A 10,069-nucleotide genomic window follows, 5' to 3' on the forward strand; every position below is an offset into this window, starting at 1 on the left:
TATGTTCAATAAAGTATCGAGCATTTATTGAGCACAGGCAAAACCCAACTAATATATCTACAGTGCTGGACGAGTTTACGCCAGGTTTTACTTTCATCCGTCCATAATAGTGACTTCCAGCACTCCAATGTGACGAAATTAACAAAAAAGTTGTATTAGAAAATATGCTTTTCGTGCAAGTGTATTACATGATTTGTTTCGTCCAGCACTGTACATAAGTAGGTAGTGGGCGTAAATTTCGATGAAAAGAGTATAAGTTACAAATGCACGATTTTTAATTTGTATTGTGTTCAAGAAATCACATAGTTTACTGTAGCATGTGAACTTAATATTTTCGTAAAAGCTAGGTCCTTAAAGTGTTATTTTCAAAAAATCATGACTAAGTGAAGAAAAACTATTAGTTAATAACAAAAACTATTTTAATGTCTTTCTTAACGTACAACTTAAAATAATTACCGTCGCTCTTATATATGCATTTTAACAACGTTAACTCATACCTTTATACAACAAATTGTCAGAAGGAAACAGTTAAAATCAAGTAAATGTAACAAAGTATGACAGTTAAACTTATTTACATAATATTCACACTTAATAATTTCAATAAAATTTTACAATTTCGAAGTATCAGTCTTCCCAGTCATCTCTTTTTTACGACTTTCTGTGACGGAACTATGAGAATAGTCTTTCCTATTGGCCTTTTCCGTTATAAAAATACATCTTAAACACAAACTTAACCAATAATACTATAAATGAAGCCATTTCTCACTTAACAAAGCGAACGAAATTTTATTGTCTTTGAATTTTGTTTTCATACTATTTGTATGAGGTAAAGTTACTCAAAAAGATACAAAAATTTGCTACCAGCCTGTATAAACAATATACAAAAACTGACACATTAAGAGTTTTTTTCACATGTTAAGACAATATGAGCCAATTAAGGTGATTTCTTTAATACATCATGTCAGTTGCAAACGTGTAAGGGTTAGCTTTAAAAATCTGTAATACCATTCGGCTTCGTGTTGCCAACTGCTAGTCGAATATTGATAGACTATCGAGAGCTGTTTTATAGAAGACAAAAAAAACGATATTCACATAAACAATATTACTGTATTTCTGGCGGAGTGCAATATAATTGAGAGTATAAAGAAGTTTTGAAAAACAATAATATCGATCTATCGATCGATTAGACTAGGTAGGTAGCTCTCGTTCGAGAACTATCGATAGACTAACAGACAATAATACTGTATTGTAATCAATGACATCGGTTATACATACATTCTGGCGTCAGTTCTGCCCATCATTCTGGCAAGAATGACAAGTGAAATAATACATAATGGCCCGGACTGGCGAAAATTAAATGTTTTAAATAATAGTCGTCAATTCGTTGCAAATGTTACAAAACCAGAATAGTGGGCTGATCTAACGCCAAAATTAGCGTGAAACCGAAGTGTATCAATATTATTGGCATTACTTATGCTATCGATATTGTCGATAGGCTTTTCGATAGAGTTGTACGTACTCGTAGAGGAAAACTAGGTATCCATTGTTAAATTATCGATAATACCTAACATTAATAATTAATTATTAATTCACTCACTTTTTATCTGTCCCTAACTGAATGCTCCTCTCATCCACTCAACGGTTGACTGGTAGAGATCCCTCAAAGGGATAAGTTCGCCTTTGTACATATATCTCAATGTTTGTAAATTGTGTTTGTTACTTATTGTGTACAATAAAGAGTTTACATACATAAATACATTAATTCTTCTGTATCTGTGTCTTTACCAACAGGTGCATAACCAACTATTCAGTGTCGTTGAGACTATTCATCCGATACGGTGAAATGCGTAGGTGACATGGGCTATACCCACGGCCTCGCAGTTTGAGTAGGACATGTTTTGCCTTCATCAAATTTAGTTCCTGCGCTACCACTGGCCTTCATAATTTTGTGAACAACCATTCATCATTTCTATCGCACTATTATTAATGAATATTATGCCTACTTAACAATATCTATCGGTATTGTTTTCTTCGGCTCTATGTGGCCTTTGTTAAAGTCTAACGGTTCCGGTTTGGTCTCAGTGTCTTTCTTTTCTTGTGCTTCCAGCGCCATTTTTCTGGCGCGTCTCATCTCTAACTTATGTCCAATGTAAAAGTTCCTGAAACAAATAAAACAATTGTAAAATATCAATATCACTCTTTTTTACAGGGACAATATTTTTTCCACTCACAAAAGACGAATCAAATTGAAAAGAAAACGAATTTTTGCTCCTATAAAATATTTAACAAACTAACGTTTAAATCGATAAGTGGTACTCAACCGCATATTGTTAAGGACCTATCCAAACCCACGTAGCTGAGAAATAAATCTTAAATCTTCACGTATTAAAGAGGCATACCAATTTCTTTCTAAATTTTACCCTACCACTGTATTAACGTGACTATTCATGCTAATTCAAGCCAAATTCCAAACCCAATTGCTGCTTTCTAGTCCGCACCAAAAGTAACTAAAGGTGTATTCATATTCATTCATACTAAACAAATTAGCACCTACTAAAAGTATCTAACCTAAGTCGGGTAAAATGCAGAAGTTAATTTAAATGTATAATGTGTGTAAACAAATCTGTTTAGTATTAATAAATATATGCAGATTACAAATATAAATTAATTTCTTTAAATTCCCAACTTAGGCCAGAGACTTTTGGTAGGTACAGTCAAGGGCATAAATATATGTACGTTACCAAGACGTCAAAAATATCTGTACACTTTTATGCCACTAACCATAACGTCGATGTATACATATATTTGACGGTACGGCTGTATAGATATTTATACCCTCGACTGTACTAGAAACAGTACGAGTAATTGAGCTTGGAATAGGGCTTGAATAGTCACGTAAATTCCCCAACACAATCAGGCAATCACCAACACAACGTAAGGGAAATTTAATCTTGTCGTTCAAAAGTTCACATACTTAATATTTAATTTTAATAATTACAACCTTTGAAAACTTACATGAGAACTATCACAGCAGGTATGATGAGCGCGGCACTGATGATGAAGACCGTTCCCGAGAACACATTGAGAGTCTTCATGTACAACCAGGAGTAGAACGGTAGGAACACCAGCGCAGCCACGGTCTCCGTTAGAGAGAACAAAGAGTTTACTTTGGCTGAAATCGATAAATACCATAGGTGAGCACAGGTGTACATCTGGTAGCATGGTGTACGGTTGTATTGCTCTGAAGATGAGCTCTGGTTGAGTTCGAAACGCGTCAGTATAGTGTGGTGGTTGTGATAGATGGGTTTATGTAATTTGTGTGTGTTCTTACAGCATGAAGGTGGAGGAACTGTATGAACACGCATATTTTGCATAAACTTACCTATCATAAGGTCGCGGGTGAGCAAAGAAATTATTTTAGTTCATTGCCCTAAATAATGTTTTATTAGCAGAAAAAATCTAAATTGTACCTGTTTCGTCTTTCTCTACAAGTTTCGATGTAATTGATCGCAGTGAAGTGAAGGTAGTCGCATTGAAGATCTCAACCACAGGTACTGAAAGCAAAATAGGTACCCCTCTCAAACATCGAAATGAGATTTCTTCGGGGTTTAAACTGTTCTTGGTCACTGTCTCGTTATTGAAGAATGGAATAATAACTAACATCAGCTTTTAATAGTAGGTAAGTCAGGCGTATTGTCGCATTTATAATATTAGTAAAGATAAGGACAATGATACAGGGGGCTGCTATGAAATAAATAAGCAACAATGCAATGTAGGTAAGTTGGTAACAGAAGTAGTTGGTTTCATTTACATAATATGTGAGCCTGATTAAGAAGAGTGATGCCAACACTCGTAGTTATCCTTACCTACGGTCAATTTTTAGTTGTCCTTACTTTTTAGTCGAAAGTGATTACAAAGCTGAATAAATTACAATTTGCTTATATAGTGAAATAGTGTTACAAAATGTAAAAGCGAAGTTAATGTCACAGGTAAATAGTAAAAAAAAGATATACCTAACGATTTATTTGAATAAACAAAATTAATGTTTAGGCAGGAATTATAAAAGGGAATTTGGACACTTCGGGTTCCGCTATCTCGCTTGTGTTTTGTTAAGGTTGGATAAAATTTAATTATTGATTTGGATTGTTGGCCAAATTACCCAAAAATTTGGTTGGTAGTACGACGATATAAAAAAAAGATTATTATGTTGAAATTTCTTAGCGTGCGTCGCGTGGAACTAGGTCAATTAGTGCAATTTATTGCATACCAATTCATTATTTAAAAGGACACTTTTCTGATACCGATATATTATTACGCATCAGATTGAATTCATTGGGCTAAGCTATAGCTAATAAGCTTCCAATAAGCTTATCGACGCTATTTTTGTTTTATTTAATTTTATTTATTTATATTATTTAGGTAAATGACATACTGTAAACAACAGCATTGTAGAATAAAAAGAAAATAAAAGTAAGAGAAAAAAAAAATTATATAAAAAGAATTTTGTTATTTTTAGCTCGTCGATGTCAGAGCTATTTGGTTCATACTTTAAATACCTATTTGGAACGAGTCCGTTCACCTTACTCACTCGTATATTTTTTCGGGCCTTTTTTGCTTATATATTTAAATTCATCAGAATCTAGCAATTGTTTTTAACTCTACACAGTATATAGCCAACACATTGCCACCAAACTGTCTATATCAGTTGATTATATGTGTAGGTAATAAACTACAGTTAGATTCCAAAGAATTGTAATATACCCAAGTACATCTCGATGTCAGTGGTTACAAATGCCGTCCAGATGGAGCCAACAAACTTGCTGAAGATGGAAATGGTGCACAGCAATGCATCGTCCACCTGAAGTTTTCGACTCAGCACCGTTATCGAAAAGATGGCCCCTGAAAACACAGATAATAATTTTTTTAGAGTAGTTTAAAATACAGTAAAATACTGAGCATACTTATTATTTTTTTGGAATTGATAGAGTAAAGAAAGGAACTTAGTAATTAATTAGTTAAACTAAATTAGTTAGTGAGTTTAGTTTAACTAATGGGTCCCGTGGTAGTGTTAAGAACGGCGGTACGAGTCGCCCAGGTACTATTAATTATACAAGAATTACTTATTTAAAGGTATTAGAAGATAGAAGATTAGATAGATACCTGTTGATAAATAATGAAGTGCTTACCAAAGGAATGCAGGATGATAGAATAGCTCGTAAAAAGACCAAACTGTACCATGTCCCAGTTCAACTGGTTACGCACGAACAGGTAAAATACTGAATGTTCAGCTGAAAAATAGAACAATATTGTATATTAAAATCCCTCTAATATTATATATGCGAAAGTATGTAAGTCTGTTAGTTTGTTACTTCTTCACGTGTAAACCACTGAACCGATAAGATGACATTCGCTATACAGATACCTAGTTAGAGCACCGGGGAAGAACATAGGATAGTTTTTTCCCGGAAAATTGCATAGTTCCCGCGGGATAGCGATAAACGCGGACGGAGTCGCGGGCAACAACTAGTTTAGATATAAATAATTACCATTTCTTAAAACATTCCATGAAGATAATCAATCTACCAGAATTAGCTAATCAAGGAGAAGATTTTACAATGCATTATGCTTGGAGAGTGCCGTATTCCATGTGTGAACATTGTATCTAAGTACAGAAGGTTCGTCATTTCCGGAGATACCGAAAGTGTACAGAAAAATAATTTTATTTTACCGCAATTTAAAAAGTGTATTCAAAACTAAACCACTTTGAACAATGAGACTGGGGCTGTGTCTTTATTATTAGATTTTCACAAATAATAAAACATTTGGCATTTAGTGATTGAATTTATACCGAATTATTATTGACGTGAATTTGAATTTGAAAACATTTTATTTTGTTTGACTTTAAGTTCAAAATGAACTTTTGATTGCATATACTGGAAGCATGTCTATATCAGACCACGAAATGCATACGTTATATTAGATTAGTAAAACCTGCACGCCTCGCTCACTAAAGTAATTCTATTTATTGTCCACCAAACCATGTATGTTTAAAAACTTTAAAATTTTGAACACTATTTCAGATTTAAATTATGTAGTTATTTTTGAAGTTTAAAAAAAATCCTTCACAGTTTCTTTGAGTTGAATTTTTAGTTCAAAATACTTTGATCGGTTCGATGATGAGAGCCATTTGTAGTGCTTAAAAACCGATTACGCGTCTATAGATGTGAAAAAAAAACCAGACAGGTACTAAAGCGAAATTTACTTACACAAGGTAGGTCCATAGAGTATGAAAACACAGAATAGCGTTAGGATAACCTTAATCCTCCGATTACCATCCCGGGCCGGTAAGCCACAGCGACGGTGTCTTGAACGTGTGATATATCAAAGAACGATACTTCTGATGTTTTCGAACGATCGATCTGTTGAAGCAATATGTGATCATGAAAACGTCAACATTACTAACTTTTACTCACTAGCGCAATAACCTGCGCTAGTTTAGTTGGTGCAGTAAGTAGTAAAAGAGAATGAAAGTGGGTTGAGAATGAATGAGTTACTCGTCAAATGTTTTCTCTATGCTGATGACCAAGTATTACTTGCGTCTTCGGCCGAGGAGTTGCAGGAGATGGTAACTGCTATGAGTGGAGCTTTTGTTAGAAAGGGAATGAAGATGAATGTAAAGAAGACGAAAGTGATGGTGTTTGAAAGAGATGAGACAGTGACAGACTGCAATATCGTGATTGGAGATGAACAAATTGAACAGGTGAATGAGTTTGTGTATCTGGGTTCAAAGTTTACAAGAGATGGAAAGTGTGAGAGTGATATTGAAAGAAGAGTGAATGCAGGAAACATGGTGAATGGAGCTTTGCACTCCTTTATGAACAGTCGGAAGGTGTCTAACAAGGCTCGTTTGGCTGTGCATGGGGGGGTAATGGTTCCGACACTCATGTACAGAAGTGAAAGTTTGGTATGGCAGAAGAAACATGAAAGCAGAAAAAATGCAGTTGAGATGAGAGCGTTAAGAAGTATGATAGGAGTTAAATTGAGTGACAGGATAAAAAATAGTGAGATAAGGAAACGTTGTGGTCTGAAAGAAGATGTAGTGACAAAAATTGAGGAAAGGTATGCTGAGATGGTTTGGCCATGTCGAGAGAATGAATGGAGAACGATTGACGAAAAAAGTGTATGAGGCGAGTGTGAATGAAAGTGTAGGAAGGGGTAGACCTAGGCAGACGTTTCGAGAACAAATCAGGGACGTCTTGAAAAAAGGCCAGGTCAAGAGTACCCTAAACCGAAGAGCATGTATGAAGGGAATAATGAAAGTGGACGAAGCGAAACAAGTATGTAAGGATCGTAGCAAGTGGAAAGAAGTGGTCTCTGCCTACCCCTACGGGAAAGAGGCGTGATTATATGTAGTAAGTAGTAATGACCGACCAAAATGTAATACCTACCATCACAAAAAAAAAAATTATAAAGCTTTAAATAATTATAATATTATAACCACTACCTACTCGTATACGCAGTTTGCAGTCGGATATATATAATATATAAATTATTAATTGATAAGGTAATTATTTTTGATATTTACACATTACCAAATTTCAATTAAATAAGGTATTTAGAGACAAGTGTTACTACGAGTATATCAATAAATAACATGGATTACGCTATTATAAACCGTCCAGTTCAAGTGTATAAATAACAACAGAGCTAAATAGGCACCAACTTACCACGGGCAGTCCTTTATCCTTCAGCCACTGTTCGGGTTCCTTTAAACAGCAGGTTCCATATATCAGAATGATTATAAAAAGTACCAAAGTCATACTGAATATGCCGTAGTATCCCATGATTTTCAATAAGTACCCGCTAAGACCAATTCCAACGGGGAGACCAGCTGTCATACAGAAATTGACAAGTCCCACCCTGAAGGTCCTAGACTCTTCTGATGTTATATCGCTGATGTAACTGAAGACCCGAGAAACATTGTCACCCAACCACCGGTTAATGCGGGGAATATAGTCTCCATTAACACAGTCACCTGCACAGGGATCTCGTAGAAGAAATAAACATTCACCAAATTACTAATCGCAGTCAGTAGCTCTCCGTAAATAGGTAGCAAGATGCACAGTTTTCGTTTGCCAGTTCTGTCACTCCATGCTCCCAAAAAAATAATAATGATACAAGGCATCGCTGTTTGTATGAGTCCTTTCCAAATATCAATAGAAGAAATCAATTTTTGTACTTCCTGTTCATAAAACGTGTAGTTGTCACTAGTTTTCTTTACCAGTGCGTCGCAGATTTCGTCACCAAATCCTTTATTTACTCTACAAGCTTTATCTAGGTTCAAATTTCCCATTGCAAACCGGGAGATAACACTTGGTACAATTAGTCCAGCTAGAAGTGGTTCGACTGTGATGTTGTCCTTGATGATTGTAAGTTTTTCTATAAATGTATTTTTTTTCGTCTCCTGTTTTTTTCTGGTCTATTTAGTGGATCTTCCTCCACTTTCTCCGTCGATTTTTTATTTTGATCCGTCATGGTGGTTACGTTTATTCAAATGATCAAACTCCGGAGACTATCTTAACTATGAAGACGCTGCTACGGCTACAAATGTTTCGAGTGGTGCATTGTTTGCCTTTGCAATATTGACTGGATGATTTATTTCATTAGTTTGTCCGATATCAGTTACTAGTACATATAGATAAAGCTTGTCTACTACAGATATCAGTCTTTTGTTTGTAATTACTGCAATTAGCACGCTACTTGCTAATGATAACTCTGTATTAGGTACCCTTCAGAATTAAGTTTTGCAGTTATCGATTTGAGCGTACCACTTTTGTGTTTATTATATATTGTCCATCCTTAGTTGATTTACTGCTAGTTATTCCTTTTTAAGCGTTAATTGATTATTCATGATTCTTAGGATAATTTTGTTTTGTTCATTGATAGATTTCATTACATTATGCAGTAATCCCAATGAAATTGATGGCTTAAGCAATTTTAGATAGTAGGCCTGCAAAAAAAAAGTTTATTTCACCTCTTCAAGATTGACACAATATAAACAGCAAGTTTTATAACTCCAGGTAAAGTTCGATCGTTGTCGATGATCAAATATTTTAGTAATCGTTTGATTTTGTTTTGTAAAATTGTTGTTTTGTAAGTTTCACAATTAGAAATAAGGAACGATCCGACTATCTATTCGGAAGATCTTTTTCAATGATGGGTGCATAATGTGGTGTTTTTAATATTTTCATTAATAAATTTAATCATTTCTCACGAGAGCTTAAGTACCTAATATCATTGCCACAGTATGAAATACTTATTGTGAACTATAGCTACATTTTATTTTTTTATTCAGTACTTAGTGTTTTTCTTTATTTCGCCTGTTTTAATTTTTTTCTTGTTTGAAGCTTTTTTTTAGTTTAACAAGGAAAATGTCTACAAACATAGTTGTATTTCTGCCATATTAAATTTAACTAGAGAAATAATTCATATTGGAACAAAAATTTTTTAGATGATAAAATCACGTCTTAAATGTTTTACTTTCCATCTCGTTTTCCGAGTCTCATGGTCGTGAAAAGACTTTAACTGGAATCATCATTGTCATCACCCCGAAGACGTCCACTGTTGAACAAAGCCTCCCTTTAGAACTCTACAACGAACGTCAATTCGTCATTTGTATTCACCAATTGCCGTATTTTTTGAGCTATGCGGTGACTTTACTTCGTTCTTCGGCAAATTCATACCACCGGAACAAAAATCTACTTGCCACATATGATAATATTTTTTTTATCGAGGTAGATATTAAATTCTGTCTCTACTCACCCCGTTTTACGGTACAAATAGTTGTGTGCATGTGGTTATAACATGCCCATCATTGAAGTTGCGTGCCTTTTGTGCTGCGTTGTTACAAGATACAGCGACGGAACTCGCAAACGACAACAATGAGAATTTTTTACATCGTTAATTGTATCGCTATCGGAAACAAACAGCAAAAAATAAAACATTAAACAAACCATTTTTCGCAGACCAGTAAATACAGCCCGATTCTTGAGACATGCATGATGAGGGC

At 34.7% G+C, this 10,069-nt stretch overlaps 1 pseudogene across 1 annotated transcript; it reads right to left on the reverse strand.

Moving 5' to 3' along the window:
- Positions 1-401: 401 nt before the first annotated feature.
- On the reverse strand, positions 402-9,972 carry LOC141433224 (lysosomal proton-coupled steroid conjugate and bile acid symporter SLC46A3-like; annotated as a pseudogene). Its single transcript, XR_012451907.1, has 8 exons — positions 9,823-9,972; positions 7,728-9,010; positions 6,267-6,419; positions 5,187-5,288; positions 4,762-4,899; positions 3,471-3,554; positions 3,016-3,172; positions 402-2,159 (listed from the first exon to the last, which is right to left on the reverse strand). The product of XR_012451907.1 is annotated as a lysosomal proton-coupled steroid conjugate and bile acid symporter SLC46A3-like (transcript).
- Between the last annotated feature and the right edge of the window lie 97 nt (positions 9,973-10,069).

This window comes from Choristoneura fumiferana, chromosome 12, assembly GCF_025370935.1.
Source record: "Choristoneura fumiferana chromosome 12, NRCan_CFum_1, whole genome shotgun sequence".
Lineage (NCBI taxonomy): Eukaryota > Metazoa > Arthropoda > Insecta > Lepidoptera > Tortricidae > Choristoneura > Choristoneura fumiferana.